The sequence below is a fragment of the Saccopteryx leptura genome, chromosome 4 (assembly GCF_036850995.1).
Source record: "Saccopteryx leptura isolate mSacLep1 chromosome 4, mSacLep1_pri_phased_curated, whole genome shotgun sequence".
NCBI lineage: Eukaryota > Metazoa > Chordata > Mammalia > Chiroptera > Emballonuridae > Saccopteryx > Saccopteryx leptura.
Genome location: NC_089506.1, coordinates 31980797 through 32004024, shown reverse-complemented (window position 1 = coordinate 32004024; position 23228 = coordinate 31980797). Strand labels below are relative to the sequence as shown.

General features: G+C 40.6%; 1 protein-coding gene and 1 pseudogene across 2 annotated transcripts in view; both read left to right on the top strand.

Moving 5' to 3' along the window:
• Positions 1 to 23228, top strand: part of ZMAT4 (zinc finger matrin-type 4) — a 369306-nt gene that overhangs the window by 156247 nt on the left and 189831 nt on the right. The gene's annotated exons all lie outside the window — the stretch shown is intronic.
• On the top strand, positions 1351 to 22439 carry LOC136403247 (eukaryotic translation initiation factor 3 subunit F pseudogene; annotated as a pseudogene).

The following is a 23228-nucleotide window of genomic DNA, read 5'->3' as shown; positions in this document are numbered from 1 at the left end:
CTGAAGTATTCAGCATAGCTTGAGAACCTACAATATTACTCCCACAGGTACCTAAACATTCTGATTTCGGGTTGGGAGGACTCAATGTACTCCAATCCCGCTCCCGCATCTTATTACAAAGATGACTAAGGCCCAAAGAAACCCCATGCTTTGTCCAAAATGGTCAGGCCCGAGACTAAGACTCTCCTTGCATCCCTGAGTCTTGTTCCTAGGCTTCTTCCACGTATCTTGAAACTATATCTTATTTTTAAACATTGGAGCCATTGCTGGGTGCAGAGCCCAAGAGCACTGTTATTCTGGGGCAAGGTAAGAATAGCAGCTGTCACTTACCAGACACTTTCCTAAGTTCTAGATACTTGCATTCAGTAACACATTTAATTCTCCCACACATTTAATTTTGTACAAGGTAACCCTGAGATAAGCAACCAGAAATAGAGAGATTAAGTGACTTGACTCTGGTCACACAGCTGGTAAGTGGCATAGACAAGTCTATAGAAAATAGAAAACAAAATAAAATTTCCTCTGCAAACAAGCTCACCATGTCACTTCATGAGACAGCTTGTAAGCACCTATAAGTGCTGGGGGTATTAAGTGTTGAAGGTACCCTTCTTCAGCAGATACAGGACCTTGTGTGGGGGAGTCTTTTAATACAGTGTCGACATGCATCCAGGCTACCATCTGGGCACAGGTGTGGAGTCCCAACCTCTCCTGGCAGGATGGTACAGGACAAGGCTTCCTAGAGAAAGTGACACTGAGCTGATTCTTTGTAGATCTGAGTGAGCCAGAGGAAGAACAGCGGGAAAGGCCCCTTCTGAGTGTGGAGTCAACATGAGTAATGTCTGTAGGGAAGTAAAATTCAAAGGTATTTCTAGAATAAAAAGTGCTAGCGAGTGGCTGTGTTAGTTTCCCAGGGCTGCTGGGACAACTTACTACCAACTGGGGGGCTAAAAACAACAGAGATTTATTCCCTCACAGTGTGGAGGCTACGAGTATGAAATCAAGGTGTCAGCAGGGCCTCCTCTGGAGGCTCCGATGGGAAATCAGGCCCATGTGTCTCTCCTCGCTGCCGGCACTCACTGGCAGTCCTTGGCGAAACTTGCCTTGCAGCTACAACACCGCAGTCCATCTTCACATGACTTTCCATGTGTCCCACCCTCTGCAGCTAAGGACGCCCATCATCGGATGCAGAGAGAGTGAGTTAATGGGAAGAGAGTGGTGGTGGTGTCAAACATCAGGCTTCAGTTCACTGAAAGAGTAATGGCCTTCGATGAGCGTCACGGCAGCAGTGGCAAATGGGAAATAAATAGATTTGAGAGATAATTAGGTAGGTAAGAATGGAAGAGCTGAGTAATGGGTGTGACAGAGAAGATGGTTTTTGAATGGCTTCCAGGTTCGGAACTTGCACCGTTAGATGGTCACTGTTTGTCCTCGTGGCTTGCCCCTCGTTTACCACAAATTAAGGCTGTTAGCACAGTTTGTGTGGCACTAACAGGTAGCTGTCCTCAGATCCTAATCCTCTGTCATCCAGAAGAAAACAGGAACCTGTCACTCCAGAGGTTCTTGTCCAGGGGTCATTTTGGTGCTAACTCAGGGGTGAAGAGATCAAGCGTATCCACTGGGTGATCTTAAGATGTGCAAGAGCTATAGGTCAGATTCCTTAGCATGCGTCTTCCACTTTTCACATTACACGAGCCCCTGGAAATGAGTCAGAATATATTTTTGTTTAGGTGAGGTTAACTAAAAGGTTTCTGGTGGCCATACACTGGAAAAGCGCTGTTTGTTCTGTGGCTTCACTCTAATTCCAGCTCTGAACCGTTAGTTTATGTGCTGGGCGTTCTTGCCAGGGGGTGAGCAGGGCGCCCAGGAGCCTCCCAGCACCGCTGCTGACTCACCAGCACGTGGCCTCTGGCTCTTCGGCCTTCGCTTCCCTTCAGGTGTCTGGATCTCAAGCACATCATTCCTGTCTCAAAAAAAAATTTTTTTTTCCTTGATAGATTTCCTTGGTTAACAAGCCAGTATCTCACAAAATATGCCCCTCTCCCTTAAGTCCCAACTCTTTCCTGAAAAATTTTATCACTCACTTTTAATCAGATTTCTTTCCTTACATGTCTGGGTCCATTTATCTTCATCTCTTCCCCAGTGGCAGCGAGGGGTGTGAGCGAATGTCGCCTCCCTTCCTTCCTTTGTCCTACATAGCACAGCGAGTCTTTCCTCTCTAACAGCTATGTCATAAATCATGCCCACTGTCTTCCCATTAAGTGACCCCGTGTGCCCATTCTGTTTCTTTTTAGTAATGTCTGGGCATTCCTCATGCTCAGAATGTTATTCTTGCAGAACAAAGAAGTCTGTTTCCTTCACTATGTTCTGCCACGTGACTGGTTTTGTTTAGGTGGATGTGTTCTTTTAGGAATACACACACACACATGCATATATATATATATATATATATATATATATATATATATATATATATTCACACATACATACACACACACATATAAAAGATTTCCTGCTTGCCTTAGAACCAGCCAAGGGTTGTGACATTAGAATACAAGATGCATTTATAACTTTATGTGACCTGGATTTGGTGCAGGTAATGCTGAGACAATGATGGATGTCTCCTGATAAACACCAGAAAGCTTTGCAAGAATTCATTTGAAAAATAGGGATGATGCACAAAGTTCTACTAATCTGAAGTAAAATGTCTCTTTGAACTTGGATCCAGAAAACTCATCTCAGGTACCTGCCCTGTGTCACATGAGGACAGCCCTGGGAGCTCTGCATATATGACTTTACGTAATTATCAGAAGGTTTTATCTTGTGAGCATTACCATGCCCATTTACAAATGAGATGAAGAAGGTTCAGAGGGCAGTAGAATCAAAACTGAGGTCATGCACTTCTAGTCCCTTCTTCATCCTGCCGCCTCCCTGTGGCAGCCTCTGATGAACAGCATTTTATTTTTAAGAACACACTTGCACTCCTGGCTCGGCCATTTCAACATGTCGGTGATATTAATAAGGACAAGTTCCTGTAAAACGTCCTTTACGGGAGTGACTGAAGGAGTTCTTCCTCCCAGAGCCGATGGTGGGCTGGGGCAATGGTCATCGGGCCATGTCCCTTTCTTCCCCCGTCCCTGCTGAGAGTTGATGGCCTTACCTATCTATTGAAAATCGGAGGGGTCAAGAGGCTGTGGTGTAATGTAAGGCAAAGGCATAGGTTTTGGGAACTGCCCTGCGATTGAATCTGGCCTCCAACTTCTGCTAGCTGGGTGACCTTGGTCAAGTCCTTGGTTTTTCTAAGACTTAGTTTCCTCATCTGAAAAATAGCGACAACTACTGGTATGTTCCAGGACTACTGTGAAGAATCAGTTTGATAATGTAATCATCAAGCAGGGAGCACAGGGCCTGGTGAGGGATGGGTGCTCCGCCGCGGTGCTTCCTTCTCCGTCTGATGGGCTGGATGAGGCTGAGACCTTATCTCACAGGGGAAAACACGCACTAGACTCACGAGGATGAGCTTGTGGGCAAGTTCAATGCTCTGGATTCCAAACCTAGATGCTGCGGACAGATACGCTTCCTGAAGAAGCTTTACGTAATTGACAGGAATTAGAACAACTGAGAGAAAATATTACAGTGTTCAATAACATTCTTGTTTTAAAGAACCTAAACTAATACAAACAGTGAAAAATATGTTGTTGGCATTTGCACACTGGCGCTCTACTTGGAGGAACATGTAGGTCTTGTCATTACTTGGTCCTCCTCCAGCCCCAATATTTAAGTCTAGCCAGAAGAAGGTTAGATATTTGGAACAGCTCTGGGTAACAGCACACACAACTTCAGCCAGGTCACAGTGCACTTGGTTGTACCTCCGCCCTTCTGCTCATGGGTGGTATTATTCAGTCATGGCACGGTGACTTCAATAGATATTACAAATGTGGCTGTTTAATCGTGTCATTCTTGAAGCCCCATTGAAACCCTCTATGGAAGCACAGGTGAGTGAACATGGTACATGGCTATTGCTTACTTGAGATAGGAAGTGCTCCTCTTAATCTGTGACATTTTATAGCCTATCACCTTGTAATTATATATAATCCATCTATTAGCTTTGTGTTTGTGCCAAAATATATTTAATGAAAAAATTGTATATAAAACAAGATTATTTTTATTGTGAATTGCTAATGGAAAAAGGCATTTTTTCTTCAGTTATTAACTTGGTTTTACAGTTGACCTTTAAAGGAATGTCTATGATTTCAGGTACTCAAGAGCTTGGCAAATATTATCCTCCATATAATTGAAACAGTCATTGTAGTTTGGGTTATAAGCACTGAATATGTATCCTAAGATACAGTGCTTTTTAAATTTTTGATATTTTATTGTAAAAGGAAAAAAAATCTTGTTTTATTGGTGCATTGAGTGACGGTTGACCTTTTCTTATTAAATTTCCTCTTCGCATTTCAGTTGTTCATAATCCTAGAAGGTCACTACTTGGCATTAGCAACCCCAGAAATGAATGTCATGGTATCACATCCTAGAATTGACAAATTAGTTAGTTTGATCTCTCATTATCCATTATATCCATCGCTGTAATAGGGATGGAAAAATTCAAGGTAGAACTCTACCTGGAATTTCCTGAACACCAGGAAATAGGGTCTTTAGTGTGTCTTCCCTATGCATACCTCTCTTCATACAGACTTTATATTTTTATGTTTTTAGTGTGTGTGTGTGTGTGTGTGTGTGTGTGTGTGCATTGTGGCATACAGTCCAAGACAGTAGTGCTCTGCTTTCATAGCTAATGAGGAAAAAGGAGGTAAAGGGAAGGAAAGGAGGGAGAAGGGGAAAGAAATAGAGTACCACCGAGGCAAAAGTAAAGACAAATCATAGCAAAGACCGTCTGAGCCTGGAAGAGACTTTAAGGCTTCTCAGTGCAAGTCTTGTCATCTAAAAATAAAACAGAAAAGCTAGAGTCACTGTCTGTACTTCTCCGGGACATGAAAAGAGACTGAATGATCTTGGATGAGTCACCTTCCTGTACTGTCTTCTCCCTGGACTAACTGATCACTTGTTGCTTCCTAATTTTAATAGCATGGGATTTATATATTCTCTGGAAACTGATGTTATGATTCAGAAGGAAACTGGATTGGTGGATTGGTTTATAATTTCAAGTATGTCTTTTCTTTTCTATGCAATAATTATTGACCTACATAATCCATGAATCAGTGTTTTGTGCCTATTCCAGAAATAGAGTAAGTGGTGAGCAAAGCCCGACAAAGACAAGGTCTCTGCCCTCAATTGAAAGTGGCAACCCCACACGGTGCTGTGGCTGAGTGGGCCTGGTGTTGAGAGTGGTCATTCCCGAGCTGGGAACTGAAGGAAGGTTTCTCTGAGCAGGGAATACTAAGTGTTATGTAAGTGATTTCTAAGGTACATAGGCATTAACTGAGTAAAGAGGTAAGGGAGACCATTCCAGGGAGAGGGAAAAGTATTTATGAAAGTTTGGGGAGGGACAAAAAGCATCTGAGCAGGGGAGCGAGGTCAGAGCAAAGCAGACAGGGAAGAAGAGCCCAGGAGGAGCACTAAATAAGAGCCATATCTACTTAGTGAGGTTTTTAGGGGAAGGGTGAGGATGTAATTTATCACCCAAACTGGGACAATTCTGAGAGTGAAAGAGCGCTATCAATAAAGAAACTGGAACAGCAGGTGTAACCTGCTAGGTATGATCGAAGACTTTATTTAAAAGCTAGTTAAAGAAGTTTTTATCTTTATTTTAAGTGTAATGAAAAGCCATTGATGATACCGGGTGGATCCCGGTCGGGTGCATGCGGGAGTCAGTCTGACTGTCTCTCCCCATTTCCAGCTTCAGAAAAATACAAAAAAAAAAAAAATCCATTGAAGAGTGAAAGCCAGGAGACTGGAATGATCAGATGTGACATTTAAGAATCACTCTGCTGCAATGTGGGGAAAAAATTGAAAGAGGTCCTAGAGTGAGTGGACATGTTGGGATCCTATTGCAGAGGTCTAGGGGGGTAGGATTAGGGTAAAAAAAAACAACAACAATGTGGAGATTAAGACAAGTGAACAGATCTGAGAGAATTTCAAGTTAACATGTTTAGAGATGAAGGACCAACTGCAGTAAAGGCCCTAATTTGTTTCCAGCTCCTTGACCAGTAGAACCATGAAAACACATATGCGTTGCACTTAGACTCTTGATGCTCTTGGACTCTGGCAGCCAGTCCGGGCCAGCTGACTGGAGGATGAGAGGACATGAAGGCAAAGGTAGAGGACATCATAGAACTCAGGAAACAGCCAGCACCAGCCACCAAAGAGCTGGCTTCAAACTCAGAGAGTAGACGACCCTGGCTCAGACCAGGAGGACCACTTAAGTGAGCCCTGCCTGAATTGTTGACCCACCAAATTATACACTAGATCAAGAGTGAGGAGAGGAGAGGAAAGCAAAGGGAAGGGCATGGAAGGTGAGGTGAGTTTAGAACCCTACTGCTGGGAAGATAAATGAGGCCACAGAGGGGACCTGGAGGAAATGGGTGGAGAGTGGGAGGAATACTGGGGATGTGTAGAGTAAGAAGATTACCTGATTCCTATCAGAGCAGAGACAGAGGATGAAATCATCTATAAAACAAAAATTGTGTACATTTTACTACTGTATATTCAATAAAACAATCCTGAAGGGTCTATTTTTGTTTCCCCAAGAAGGGAGTTGAGTGCTAAGCAATATGAGATATCAAATGTCCCGTTTCTTTTTTGACCTCTGGCTCATGGGTTTGGGGGACAGTGGTCACAGAATTGTGGAGTTTTGGCTGTTTTCTGTCTATAATAATGATGCTAAGTTGACTTTTGCTCTCCCCCACAAAAACTGGCTTTCCTTCCTATATGTCATTTTATAATTTAATAATACCAAACTTCTTCCATTTTCTCAGGCTAAAAATTATTGAATTACATTTGGCTCCACTCACCTGTCATATTCAGATCCTGCAATTCTGTCCTGTCTGACCCCGGTCACTTCATCTCTGTCCCTTCCTGCTGTTTCAGAACAAGATCAAGCCTTCAGCAATGCCCACCTGGCTTGATGCATCTGCCTCCTGACCCTTGTTCTAAGTTCGTTTTTTTTCTTCTACCTAACCTAGAAATTTTGTGACCAGAATTGCCTTTCTTATATTTAGATTTGCTGTTGTCCCTATCCCTTTTATAAACCTTTGATGATGCATGTTCTTGTAGAATAAAACCTAAACTTCCTGGCAGAGTACGACTCCCTTCTAAGTGCTGATAAACTAAGGCTTGCCTCACTTGTTATATTTGTTTGACATTACATAGGAGTTGCAGAATACTAAAGGCAGAGATGGGCCAAATGATTTTATTCTCCCTTAAGTCTTTGCCAATGGCATGACTGTAGTTTTATGTCCCTGTGTGGGGATATAATTCTTGAACTGTACAAGGGGTCCTACATCCAAGGTGGGTGTTTCTCAGTCACTTAATTAGAGGATTCTTGTGAGTTACACCTGAGCAGGACTAGGTGATGACACCAGGAATGGGTGCTGGAAATGGGGAGAGAGATTTGGCCCCGTGTATTCTTCTACTTAGGACGGATAGGGTGCATCCTCAGGGACATATTATCATATTTCTTTTACCTCATTTGGGACACTTATGAGCATGGTGTCCCTGATATTTTATAGAAGTATAAAAGGCATTGAGCATGCTATCTAAACCAGCTGGGGACCTGCAGATAAGTCATGCCCCTTGACCTCTCCTCAACCTCCTCACTCCACCTTCCAGCTCTCAACTTTGAAGCAAGGTTGCCTTCAGTGCTTGCTGGCTGGGTACCACAGGCCTTGGAGTATCTGGATGGAGAACCCAAGACAGCCAGCATAATCTGTGAATCAATCCTCTTGCTTCCCTTGAGAAGAAAACATCTAACATGCGGGGCCGTGGAACTCCGGGTCCCAGGTAGGGCATTTTCTTCAAGGATCCCTTAACAGGCCTTTGTTTTCTTATCCAAGTCAACCTTCTGAACTCAGCTACTGACATTTGCCCAGGTGAACCTTAACTCATGTCACATCAGATACTCCTCATCCTGTAAGCACTCACCACTAGCCCTTCCTTCCTTCTTTCCTCCCTCCCTCCCTCCCTTCCTCCCTCCCTCCCTCTTTTTCTTCCTTCCTTCCTTCCTTCCTTCCTTCCTTCCTTCCTTCCTTCCTTCCTTCCTTCCTTCCTTCCTTCCTCCCTCCCTCCCTTCCTCCTTTCCTTCCGCTTTCCCCCTTCCCTTCCCTTCCCTTCCCTTCCCTTCCCTTCCCTTCCCTTCCCTTCCCTTCCCTTCCCTTCCCTTCCCTTCCCTTCCTCTTTTCCTTTTCACTGTTTTCCCTCCCAAAACGACTGCCTGTTCTCCCTCTTCTTTGCCTTGAGAAACCCTTTCCTCATCCATGGTCTAGCTCAAATAGCACCTACACCATGAAGACCACTGTGACCTGTGACCCTCAGCCTTTTGTTCTGTAGTGTATCTGTGTGTTTTCTATATTCCAAGGGCTCTCTTCTCTCCATAAAGTCCAGAAGGGCAGGAATTCTATTATTTCTTTTCCATAATAGGTACATAATACATGTGGGATGAATGAATAAATGAATGAGAAAATAATGCTTGGGTTTTAGCCAGGCCTCTGTCAGTACAGAACATCATCACTTTTAAGGCAGATTTCTTGGCCTTCAGGAAGTGCTGAGTGGGCAACCTTGTCCAGGGCACCCTGGACTCAGCTGTCTGAGATCCTGGGACCTTTAGGAAATAATCAGGAAGGAAGCTCCCTGTTTAGCTGTCATCTTAGTTACTGCTTGAGTAACTGAAATGACTCAATTAAGCAAGTGTGTTAAAGCCCTGAATTCTTGTTGAAAGCTCCGTTAGTCAAAGGCTCCTTTCAAAGCTGTCTACCTTTGGCAGTCACCAAAACCAGGTTACTTTTTTGTCAAACAGAAATATTATTTTCTTCTTTAATTTTAAAAGAATATACAATTGATTATTTAATTAGCTAATTTAGTTATTTAAGTTGGAAAAAAATTTACTCCTAAGAGATATTATTGTTAGCAGTACGGTACTGAGCCTTTCTGTTATTTTTAATTTTGACATATCTGCAAATATATATTATTTTGAATAAAATAAAGTTGCATTTCTATACATACATATCTACAGAGATAATATTATATGTAAACTATAAACAATACATAATATTTATATATGAACTCTACATAAAATATATACATACGCATATATTTTTGGCAGAAATGGGGTCACACAATAGATAATGTTCTGTGTCTTATTTTTTATGTAAAAAATAATTTAGTCAAATATTTAGCAGTTATCATTTTTAATGCTTTCTCTTTTTACTGTTATGATGAATGAATATTCTGCAATTTATTTAATAAATATTTTGTTAATAGATATTTATCTTATATCAGACTTTTAAACTATTTTTTGTTTATTTGGAAGGTATTTATTTAGAATAAAGTCCTGCGAATGGCATCGCTGTGTTAAAGTATATGCAAATTTCAGCTTTTTGAGACTTGTTTGGAGGTTCTAGCAGGGGAGCGCAGCTACTCGTATACCCTTGACCGAAGAACGGTCCTCTCCTCTAGCGGGGAAGGTCGTCCTCTTCGACCGAGCGCGCAGCTTCGGGAGGGACGCACATGGAGCGGTGAGGGAGGAAGGGGACTCCCGCCTAGCCAGCCAGATCAGCCGAATCAACCCTGGCGATCAATGGGGTGACAGATGTCGCAGCCAGATCGCCCTCACATCCTCAGCTTTTTGATAGTCTGTAGCCACATTGTCCGCCAGAAAGTTTGTACTGATGGGTATTTCCACTATCAATGTATGAAAGTGTCCATTTTACCTCGTCCTCATACATACTAGATATGATTAATCTTTTAAAGCTTTGCTAATATGATAAGTAAAATAAAATGTTATTTATTTGATACTTTGCTAGTAAGGTTGATTATCATGTCTTGTGGTTAAATCCATTTTTTAAAAATTTTCATAACCTTTTCCAAATTTTATATTATATCATCTATTTTTAAATTATTGACTGTTGTATTTTGTATTCCCCCCCCCACATTTTATGTAACTGTCTTCAAACTTTGAGGGATGTGTGTGTGTGTGTGTGTGTGTGTGTTTGTGTATGTGAGTGTGGGTGTGTGTATTTCTCCAAGGCCAGTGCTGTTCAAATGAGGTTTTGCTAAGGAAGATAAAATCCAAAATGAACTGAAATAGATTCTTCCAGAATGTATGAAGATTAGACAGAGGCACTGGATATTTGAGGGAGCACCTTTGAATTTGATGTTCCTGCACATCAGAAAACGCATCTCTGCTCCTGGTCCTCATTCTGTTCACATTTGTGCCCGTCTGTTCAGTTTCTTTGCACAGTTTTTAACAGGAGTCCACGACCTTCCAAGGGATTTGTGGGTAGAATTCTAGAGATTTGTGAATTTATTTGAAAGTAAATTACATCTTTAACTGCTCTAGCATCTTGAAATTTAGTATTTCTTTTGATTATAAATCTAAGCAGCAGACCATAGTGGTATTAGCATTTCCTGACACCTGACACTATAAAAAGCACCAATATTTTAAAATCACATTACTGTTATTGAAGACACTAATATCATTAATGTTCCTCACTCTGAAATGAAACTGGATCTTGTTATTTTATAAAGAAGCATATACGTTATGCTATCTTTTTTTTTTTATCACAGAAAACATTAAATACAGTATTTTAATAGTTACATTTCACTCCAATTTTTTTCTCTTGTAATCCTGTGCATTTTGCTTTATGCATTTAAAAACATTATTTTGGGGAGGGTCTCTAGGCTTCACCTGACATCCAAAGGCATACATGGCACACAGAAGTTAAGTCCTGAGCTGGAGACAGTGTTCAAGTTACTAGAAGATGCTAACTTGCTCCTAGGCGAGGAGGAGTTAGGGTTCCTTCCTTTGCCTCGACTCTCTTCCCTGCATCCTTACTGGCTCTCTGGGATATTTGTTGTAAGCGCCCTGGAAGCTTTTAAATGTTATATCAAATATATTAACACTTACCCACATTAAATATATTTTAATTAGGAAAATATGAAATAATTATAATTTATTTTTAAATTTACTTGGTAATGGAATATTAACTTAATTTACAATTGACTGCAATTTTTTTTTTTACAACCATCGTGCTTACTCAGGGATTCTTGCAACGTGGGAATATCTAACACACAAATTGTTTTCTAAATGTAATGAAATTTTTATGAACACTAAATTTAACAATTAATGAAGTTGACACAATGATACATTTTGAGTACATTTAATTAAACATTTAGTTATAGCAATTTTGCAGTTTTTTTTTATTTTGGAGCCTTTTTTTTTTTTTTTTTTAACAGTTTGTGTGTAGGTCAGGGAAAGCACCTAGGCCCCGAGGCCTGTGTCTGTACTGCCCGTTGGTTGCCTTGCCGAGGGGCTAATGAACAGCCTTTACACTCAGAACACATCCTCCACCACCTTTACTCAACTGAAAACTCTCTGTCCATGTGGAGGTCACTCTCCTGCCACCATCTAAATGAGCAGGCACTGTTGGCTTCCCCGTTTGCCAGGGGGCCTGAAGTATTGTTAGCGCATGCCCAGCTCCGGCTTGCTGTTTCCACATTTCCGCCCTCACGCAAAACACCCTCTGGCCCGTTTCTGGCATGGCTCCCCGTCTGTCTCCTGTCACTCTGCCCCTCTCTCACATTGGCCGGAAGAGCCTTCTAAGCTGCACAACTCATTTCTCCGTGATCTTTCCCTTGTTCATACCCCTACCTCCCCTCGCGCCCTGCTCTACTTCCTGTGGGCTGCCCTCCTTTTGCTCCTCTAAATTTGTGGTGCCTTGTAAAATACTCCCTACAATTTTTTGAGGCTTCTGCTTTTCCTGTTTTTCTGAGTCTAACTTGACTCTCCATCCCTCCTACACAAGAATCGGGCCCTTCATTTTGCATACCCCGTGCATGTATTTTCTCACATGTTGTACACAACTGAAGTTTACTGAACAAATAAATGAGAATGCCAGAGTGCTACTCTGAGATGGTTAGCTAAAACTTACTGCTGAAAGATAACGATAGCAATGCTGGGAAAGCAAAGGCTGCTGGGTATTATCCAAATTTGAGGGAAAGTGCCTGCCATTTTCTTACTGAAGGTTGCTCCTCGTTATCAGTACACCATAGTCAACAGGGTCCCTTTCTCTGTGTCTCGTGCATTTTAATGGTGGGTTCATTGCGGCAGGCCAGCAAAGGTTAGAGGAACTGCTATCATTTTAACCAGCAAGCCTTATATGTTTTCTTGGACTCAAACCTCAGCCAGCAAATGTATGCTTGTAGTGGTTTTCTTTCCCTATATTCCTGAAGCCACCCCGAGCTCGGGTGAGGGGAGTTTGATTTTTCCTCAAACTACCTGATGGGATATCGGTCTAAACAGTCAGAAGGTGAATGTTTCATTGTGTGTCTGCTGCTCTGCATCATAGCATCACCACATACACTGCTGTACTTCTCAACTGCCCTAGTTATGTTCCTCCATAATTCATCTTAGAAGACCCGATTTCCAGTTTCATCTCAGCTACGAACTTCTTGTTGTGACCTAGGACAACTCAGACTCTGTGCCTGTTTCTTTTTCTGTAGGAGGAAGATGCTTTCTGAGTTGCTGTCCAGGCATGCTGTTCTGGGGCTCTGTGTTGTGGTGGTGCCCGTAGCTAAACACTCCCATGCTTTTGTTTGCAGTCTTTTAGCAGAGAGATACTGACCTCACTGTTCTAAGAGGATTATTGGCTTCACTGAGCACCACTCTTTGCAAATTATGATGGGTGCCTGCGTGTCCACTCTCTGGGAGGAGAGCTGGAAAGTGGCTTCAAATCCAAACGTATATCCTCAAGCTTCACATTAGGTTAAACTCCTGAAGCCAGCTCTCAAACATTCATATCCATTTTCTAGTACGCTAGAAGTAATATTACTCATACCCTGTATTTTAGTAATGCTTAAAAATATCTGGGGTTGTTGAAAATGGGCTATTCTAGATGAGAGTTTTTGACAGATAATTGGCTATTACTCTTGTGGGCACTTATAATGAATATTTAACCATTTTGATGGAAATCTTTATAAAATGTATGGGGCATTATCTTGTCTTCTATAAGTAGAAAATATTGAATGTAACTTAAAATTTCTGTGTGACTAAGGTCATCTCTTTTATTTTTTTATTTGATAAACGTTTATTGAACTCCAAATATATGCCAAGCTCTGTGCTCAGTATCTTCATTTGCAGATTTATCACCACCCAAACTTCCTTATTGTGTCTTCACTTTTTTTTACAACATGACTGTTTGGCCATTATATATTAAATCTGGAGCTTTGAGCAATGGTAAGCTAAAGTTTTTGCCTAGAACATCAGATTTAGTGAGCAATTCAGATTGTCACATGCTCAGTTAAAAGCTGAGTCGGCTGTGCCTCAGACCAGCCTTTCAGTCATCTAGTCGTGGGTCTTCTCCTAACAAAGAGTTGGAAACAGTTTTTGTTCTTCAAAATTCACACTCAGCAGGCTCTATAATTCTGGGGTCATAGCCCAGAAACTGATTTTGTTGTATTATATTCAATAAAAATTGACACAGAGCTCATTGATGTGTTTAGGGTGTTTTTAAAATCTTTGCGCGTTCATTTAATTCCAAAACCAAAAATATTTGTTGCAGTATTCAAATAAGAGAGCATTGTTGGTGGAAAAAAATTAATTTCTATGTTAAAATTTGAAAGATTTCTCACATTTTGGACAAGACAGATTTCTTTTGGTAGAGGACTTTTCAAGGTTGGCTTCTGGAATAGTTATCTGTAGTCTTTTTTAAAACTTTTTATTAATTTTAATTTATTGTGTTTACATAGATTCAAGTGTCCCACTGAATATAACACCCTCACTCCCCACTCTTCTGTCTATAGTCTTAAGGAATAGTGTTCTGGAGAAGTTGCTGTAAAATGAAAACTGAATCCTGTTTCCTCTTGACTTTCACTATAAACTTGGACATACTTTTTTAAAATAAGGGGTTAGGAGAATAGACGAATGGGTTTTTCTCAAGAGAGAGGATTGACTGGGCTGGTCTTCCTGAACATTAGAACATGCTGGCAGGCTACTTTTACTCTTTTTGTCTCTACTTAATAGCACCTATCAGACTCAGAATCTTTCCACTGGGACAGTGGGCTTTTTCTTAACAATGGCAATTTTTCTTTATGTGAAACTCATTAAGGTCTATGTTCAAATATTCTAGATATTTTTTTACAGAGTTTCATGAAATTGATTGTGGTTCAGAAGTAGATGCCAATAATAAACTACACATTTCGCATAATGGATCTTAAAATAGACCCATCCCTCTTCTTAAGGGCCATTAAAATTGGGTGAGCGTGTTTTGGTTGTTCTAGTAGGATTTATAGGCATTGAGCAGGAAATGACTAGTGTTGCTAAATGTCTTACACTGTGAAGGGCAATATTGAACAGGTAAGAAGAGTTCCATCTAAACCGCTAAATGTATGCCTGTTGAGAAATAAAATTTTTACTTTGATATTTATTGACATCTGGCAAGACACTCTTCTAGGCATGGGGAATGCAGTGAACTAGCAAAGTCTCTGTCCTTGTAATGTAACAGATTGGTGTTCTCTTGGTTTCAAGAGTTCATTTAGGTGTGTTTTACTTCAGTTTAGTGTAGTTTTGTTTTGTTTTGAGTGTGGATTTGGAAACCAATTGCGCAAATGGCTTTATGTACAAGGGAGATGGGGACATATCAGAACTTTACAATTTTTTAAAAAAGAGTATTATTTTTCTTTTTAATCTTAAAATGTAAAATGATTTTTGATTTAATATAAAATATAACAGTAAGATAACTAAAGGTATACCTCATTTAAAATTTTTGAAATAATTTTAGAAATTTGTAAGAAAACTAATAATTATTTTAAGAGTATCTTTTTATTTATTTGTGGTTTATTTTGAGAAATAATTGTTCTTACGCTCTGACCTTTCTGGTGATCTCTCATTTTGTCTTTTCGATGCCTGTATCTTCTCTGGATTTTCCATCCAACTCAACATGTTCTTAACTGAGATCATCATCTCACCAAAATAATTTCCCCTCCCAGCTACTATTCTATGACAGGGAGTATAACTGTTCTTCCAGTTCCCCAAACTCACACTCTCTGTTGTACTCAGCTCTTTTCCTTCATGTGTCTAAACTGAAAGTCATAAATTATTGTTCTTGAAGTGACTGCAAAGTATAGCTTGTCTTGCCACATATAAGCCTTGTAACATGAAACTCTACTAGAGTGTACCATTTTTCTTGTCTTGCTTCCAAACACACACTCTCTGGACACAGGAATTCTGACTTTAAATTTCAGAAGGGACATTTCAATATCTAGAGAAGTTATTCATCTTGGTACTTAATAGCACTGATGAGAGAATGCATTGTGAATAATCATATCTATACTCTTATAGGAGCAATATTTGGTTTCCCATATAGCCTTATGTGGGTTTTCATCGTAGTCTCCAGTTCCTACTTGTAAAAGAATTGCAGAGTAACCTGTATAAGCAATGCCAAGGAAATTGCTTCTGAATTGACCTTGTCTAGAGCTTCTATGAGGCTCCCACTGCTCTTGCCCCAAAGGGTTTGGACTGCTATGAAATGTCCACTCCTTCCTTACTCCAGACCCTCATCCATAACTTGATCTTGATTTGCTTTTATATAAAAGGTGTCATTGACCACTGCATTTACTTAGCTGTTGCGGTGGCACCACAATGCTACAATTCTGTCAAACTCTCACCTGTTGTGTGTGTCTGCATCTTCCCTAAGGCCATTGATGATGGGGCCACTGGAAACTCCTTTGGGAGCCACCTCCTGTTTGAAGCCACAACTGACCATGTACGCTCAGTTTGGGTAGCACCATGATTTGTCTTGTATAGCACAGTTTAGTTCCCTTTAGGCAACTATGTGTGACATTAATTCTAAGTATACTCCTTGTATAACTCTACATGCCTTAAGGCTCCTGTTCCTTCTCTACCAAACTATGGTGATGTGTTTTTATCTGATACTGCTGTTCTCAATCTTCTTTCCCTGTCCTTGATGCTTAGTATTTCAAAAGCAAACATGGCAGTCATTAAATAAGCATTAATATAATTATTTTCTTTGCAGAAAGGTTCCTAGATCCTGGTTGCCTAACAAATCACGCAGTCCTGACCCTGGAGCATTTATGGCTCTTGATTCATCTTCAGCTTACCTTTACAACTTTATTTTCAACTTCCACTCTCTTGTTCAACTTCCACACTCAGATAAATGAATTCCTTTGTTGTGTCATGGACATTCCTTATAGCTCTCTGTCCTCATTCTTTGCTCACCTTTTTATGCATGTCTAGCTTGTTCATCTTTTCTATTTGCTATCACTAACTTTTAAAATCTTCTTATATCTGAATGTCAGTGAGGCTGCCATCTTCTTTGTGAAGCTTCCCTTGAATTTTCTGCTAGAAATATTATCACCACCATTCTAATGTTCATCACATCTTGTTTTTAACCTGTTACCTACTGGATGTAGCTAATTATTAATATGTGTCTTCAGGGGTATCTACTCCTCAAGGATCTTGTATCACTCATAGTATGGTTCTGTACTCATGAGAAGGCTCAGAAAACATTTGTTGAGTGAATAAATGAATGAATGAATGAAAAATAGTTGAGTAAATAGGAAATTCTTTATTGAGGCAAATAACATTCTCTTAATTTAGACATGTTTGAAGGTTGCCTTTCATAATTAATGTTTCTTAAGATGGAGCCCACCTTTAATAGTTATCGGGAATGCATGCATATGTCATTCTTAATGAAATCTGAAAGCAGTGCCTAAGGCTTTGCATAGAGTAGCAATTCTCTTTTGCCTGCCCCTGAAATTGCCTTGACACAATTTTAATAGCCTATGACTGCCCAACAAACCCAAAAGCTTCTGCATTTCAGCAACTTGTTAACAGTCCCCTGAACAACTCTAGTTAATTCTGTAGAATATATAAGATTCACTTTGAAGTGTATTATATTATTAACACAATTTTTTGTGAATTAACATTTTGACTAAGCATGCATTGCAAATTAGTCAGAGTTACTCTTTCTGGCAACACCTTTTAAATGAACATGTTAGAGTTTCAAGGCATTTTAGGACAGAAGTAAACTATACCAGGGTTTTTATTTTTCACGAAGACTTAATGAAAGTCCAAGAGTGGATCTATTCTGACCACTGAACCCCCTGTAATGGCTTTCTCCCTGTGAAGATGGATTCAGGTTCTTATAAAAGACTGTCCATTTAGTTGGACTGTGTTAAGAATTCTATGTCACCCCATTAAAATTAATAATTAAAAAATATTTTTTTTCTAAAGTTAACAGCAGGAGGTCCCACTTGGCCTGTGCTTGCCAGGTGTCCCTGGTTCCCAACCTCTGCATTCCTCTTCTTACCACAGTGGAGGCCTCTGGGGCGTGCTGGCCTCAGGCCCTTTCTGGGAAGGGGCGAGAAAGGTCTGTTCCACATCTCTTCAAAGCAGCATCAGTCATGCTTGCTTGCTTCAAGACTTAGCCTGACCTCATGGACCTTTGGCTAGTTTAAATAGCTGTTAAGCTGCCCTTCTTTCTCTGCCCCTGTCCTATCTTGATGACTTAGCTGCCACTCTAGGGCAGGAACCCAGTCCTGCCAGTCCCCATGCCTCTTGGACATAAGAGTTCTGGACACAAATCCAGCCCCATGGCTTGGACCCTTTTTCCCACAAGCCAACTGTCCTAATGCAGGTGCCTTTTTTTCTGCTTGACTTCTAAGGGCCAAAGCCCCAGGACCCTCACTGTGTGCTGTTTGGCACTATCGGATGCCATCTATCTGTCTGAGCCTACTCTCTCTTGCTTCCTGGGTCTGCTTGCCTCCCAGTACCCTCACTCTGTTCGACCTTCTTGTTGCAGGTACTTTCTCAGGACCCTTTGTCTCTGAGCCAGTCTGTTTGCACTTCTTTTGGGTGAGGGAAGGAAAGGGGAAGAAGCTGTTTCTCAATGTTGCCCTAGATCCTCATGAGACCCTTGCCAGGACTACACTAATCAGATCTTCCACACTTAGGTCTGAACCCTTTGAGAGAACATACATTGGAAACATCCTTAAAAATTCACATACATAGAAATACGCAATGAGTACAACCAAGTATTTTAAAGACAATGAAGAATTAAGAGTTGAGAATGTATTAGGTTAAGCAAATCAAAAAGGTCATCATATGATGGCATATTTGTGCACACATATAGAAACTTTCTATTTTGATACGATGCAAACCTAATAGGTCCATCTTTAAAAATGAGGGATATATTTATATCAACTTATCTCCAACCAGTTTTCCTTTTATGTATTTTTATCAAGTTTTTGTACATGTTAGGTCATTAGTAAAACTAAAGCAGAGAGTGCTGATCTAGTTTACCTTTCTGCATTCCTCAAACAAAGACTGCTGTGCTTTCACAGTATGTTTTTAGGATGCTAGAGCCCTTTTGGTCTGGGAAAGATTTTATTCTGCAAATATTTATGAATTCATGAATATGAACTTCCTTTCATGAATGCCTGTGATATATATTCAATTTACCCTTCTATTATTATGGATTATACTTTTTCTTTTTACTCTAAGTTAAAACAAATATACTCATATCATGTGAAATTCAAGTTGAGCCCTTTGTGAATTACAAGTCTACAGATTTTAAACATGATATGGTAATTCAAGCATATTACTGTTTACACATGATAAATGATGTTCTAATCGATGCCAAATAATTTATTTTTTAAATATTGAGGCTTCAAGAAAAAGATGTACAAAAATAGCACTAATATGAGTTAGCAGAAAGTTCTTTATTAGAATATTGATGGGCTATTTAGTATTTAGTCAGAACATATGGATAAGTAACTGCAATATGAGTTTATTTTTATTATTTAACATGGCTGACTTGTAAGAATGATTATAGAGCTGATAGTTTTTCAGCCTACATTTCAAAATTTATATATATAATGCAAGTACTTCCATGTAATGTAAGAGATTTTGTCTCTTCTAGCCTAAAGGTCAGAAGCAATATATAACTCTCCCATTCAGATGCTAGATATGACAGAGGTAATTAACTGTCCTCCAAGAGATTTATGCTTCACTTTCCAGAGTACAGAATTGTCACTGACAAGTGTCTTTCCAGCTAACGACCTTACTTCTAACCCTTCTTACATTTTTATGAGTCCTAATACAGGGTCTCACCAATGGTATGTGTGTGACAGTTTATAGATAAAGAAATTTGTGATATTTTCATATAATGCAGTAGTGTTCAGCAACACAAAGGGAAGAACTACTGATTTATTCAATAACCTGAGATTCAAAATATTGTATTGGGCAAAAAAGATGCTAAAGACAGAAGGATACATATTGTATAATTCTGTTTATGTAAAGTCCAAGGATAGTCTAATCTGTGGTGATAGAAATCATCAAGCAATTGCCTGGGAGGGGATGCTCAATTGGCTAGAGAAAGCACTAGGGAATTTTCTGTATTAAGGGAGTTGGTGATATCTTGTTTTGGATAGTGATTATTACACAGATGTAACAATTGTTGAAACTCATTGAACTGAACATTTAAGATTTGATCATTTATGTGTGTAAATTATCCATCAGTAAAAAAGGAGTTGTGCTTTCTCTACTCTTTTTTTTCTACATTCTCTAACTCAGCAGTTCTCAACCAGAAGCAGTTTTATTCCCAGGGGACAGTTGGCAGTTTTTGATTGTCATGCTTCTGGGTCTAGTGGATAGAGACCTATGATGCTTCTAAACATCCTACAGTGAGTGCACAGGATGGCCCTCCATGACAAAATATTATTCTAAAATGTCAGTAGTGCCAAGGTAGAGGAGTCCTGCTTTAACTAAATGCAGATGACTCTGAGTCGTCAGAGAAGGATGAACCCACAAGACGGAAATATTGTGGCCACCCACTGTCCTGAAACACCAGCAGTGGATGTTATATGAGCAAGAAATAAATTTTTATTGTGTTAAGCATGAAAATATTAGTGTTTGTTTTAGTGGCTAGCATCACTTTGACTAATATATCAGACTTTAAAGTGTTTATACTAAAAACAATATTTATTACAATGTCCTCTTTATTAGTGGACATGAGTGAAATGTGTTTTAAGTCCAAATATCAAGCAGAACTATGCTTCTTCTAAACCAGTATTGTGATTTTATATCATGGACATGGTGGTTTTATGATTTACTGTGTTTCTCTTCTTGCTTCAAACAATAGAAAGCTTAGAGCTCAGTTTTTAGGAGGTTTTTACAAGCAAATCTCCAGGAATATATGGCATGTATCTCTCGGTACTCCCTTACCTCTCTCTTTAATGTTTTCCTTCCCTTAATTTCTACTACCACCAATTCCCATGAGTACTTATTTGGCCTTTTGGTATTTAATTTTTTTAAATTACCTCATATTTTTTGTGTATAAATGCAGCTTATAAATAAAAAAAGCATCTAAATAAAATATTTATTCAAATGCCCCTATGCTTTTTTATCCATGGTTTTGAATTAATAATGATTTTTGTATCTCAGACCTTGAAGAAATTTTCCATCTTGTCTTAACCTTGTAAGGTTCAGAGAGATAAGATTATGCACTCAAATTTGTAGTGATTGTTCATGGCACTATTTTTATTTTTAAAATAGAAAGTATCCTCTACTATATATATATATTGTACATAGGGTACAACTTGCTGGTCACTAATTGGATGTACCTTGTGAGTTATTTCTCTAGTGGTGAAAGGGAATTCATGCCAATCGATAACAGACATCATTGGTAACCTACTCAACATCTATCCTCCCTCTCCTTTTTCCTTCTGGCAGAACCTAGTTTTTTTCTGTTTTATGTATTCATTCTTCTTAGCTAAGCCTAAGCTCCAGGGGACAGACATCAATCCCAGCACCAAGGACTGCATCATGATCTGAGTAAGCAGTGGTCCCTGTGTCCTTGTCAGTCACTCTTCCAGCTACTGAGATACAGGGCAAGGCAGCTGAGGGTGGGCGTGGCAGTTATGGGAATAGTTTTTCTCTAAAAATAGACAGGAGGAAAGATTGTTCCACTGCTACTGGACATTGTTGTGTCAGCATGAAACGACTAGAATTCTAGCAGCCGTCTTACAGCCTCAAGGAGAGGTAGTCTGAAGCACAAATGAGGCAGACTAAGCAGAGCAGGCCAGGAGGGCCCAAAGAACCTGAGTATTTGTTGAGCTGCCAAGCCACTAACAAAACTACCCCTGGTGTTAAATTACTTCTCAACAACTCTCAGCAAGACTGCCACTGCGGCAGTACCAGCGGGTGTCCTCGACCACTCCAGCCCCAGCTGTAGCCCCTGATTAGCTCCTGGCCTGGCCCCGACCTCAGTTCCAGTGCCGGCTCTGGCTCCAGCTCCGGCTCTGGCTCCAGCTCCAGCTCCAGCTCCAGCTCCGGTGACAGCGACAGCGCCAGCACCATCCCCAAACCTGGCAGCGGCAGCAGCTGCAGCCACAGCTCCAGGACAGACCCCAGCTTCCGCGCCAGCCCCACCGCAGACCCCGCTGCAGTCATTGTCTGGTCCTGCTCTATTAGGCCCCTTCCCCCAGCGGCCATGTAGTCCAGCTGTCATTTTGGCTTCCATCGTGGACAGCTACGAGCAACATAACAAGGGCCCTGCTTAAGTTATCGGAGCCCTGCTGGGAACCATTGACAAGCAGTGGTTCAGTGGAAGTCACCACTTGTTTTTCAGTCCTGCACAATGAGCCAGAAGATGAGGTAGCTGTTGACATGGAGACTGCTATGAACATGTAATTAATTGCACAGAAAGTCTCTCCAAATGAGCTCATCCTGGGCTGGAACCCATAGGCCATGACATCACAGACCACTCTGTGCTCTTCCATGACTACTATAGACAGGAAGTCCCAACCCCATTCACCTTACTATGGGCACGAGCCTCCAGAATGGACGCATGAGCGTCAACACTGTGTCAGCACTTTTATGAGTGTCCCTGGGGGCGACCATGGGGGTGATGTTCATACCTCTGACAGTGAAATATGTGTATTATGACATTCTATCCATTGGTATTGACCTGATCATGAAGACCTGTTTTAGCCCCAACTGGATGATTAGACTCTCAAATGACTTGCAACAGTAGCAGGGTCATTGGCTCACATCCCGGATGCTCTAAGCACAGTGTAGCAGGATGTGGAAGATGTGCTGTCTAGAAAGATGTCAGCTGACAATCCTGTGGGTCACTTCTTAATGAGTCTTGCTAACCCTAGTACCCAAGATAGTTCCAGAGGACTTTGAGACCATGATCAACAACAATATCAATGGCCTGCTGATGGTGACCTGCCGTTTGCCCTCGTGAGAAACTTGTGAGTGGGCCCAAGCAGAGCTCCTACTTTGGCCCAACTCTAGGACTCATAATGAAGTGCAATTGACTTCTTTTGGTTTGAGTCACACAGAGTCAACTGCTTGTGACTTTAAATAAACATAACCTATCTTTTGTTTAAAAAAATTGCCTCTCAACCTACCATATGAATAAACAAAATCTTTAGAGCAGTTGATTCGGAGTTTTATTTTACTTGCAGTTAAAAGTGTCCTTCCAAAATATCTTTTTCTACATATCTGATCATGTAAGGTAGCCTTGACATGTACAGTGTCCCTATTGTAGCCAGTGTGAGAACATAAGGCTCAGAAGTTGCTCTAAGAAGCCAATCTCACTAGCGTAAGCACTTAAGATAGAGGTTGGAAAACTGCTTCTGAAATGGCCCAGAATGTAAGTATTTGGGGCTTCGTGAGTCATAGAGTCTCTGTTGTAACTACTCACCTCTCCTATGGTAGTGTGAAAGCAGCCTTCAATACACATATACACATAGCAAATGAGTACTGTGATCCAATAGACTTGTTTACAAAAAGCAGGCGGTGACTAGATTTGGGCTAGGGGCCATACTTTGTTAACCTCTGTCCTAAAATACATTCTTATCCCTGGCTGGTTGACTCAGCAGTAGAGCATCGGCCCAGCATGTGGAAGTCCTGGGTTTGATTCCTGGCCAGGAATCACAGAAGTGCCCATCTACTTCTCCACCCTTCCCCCTCTCCTTCCTCTCTATTTATCTCTTCCCCTCCCGCAGCCAAGGCTCCATTGGAGCAATGT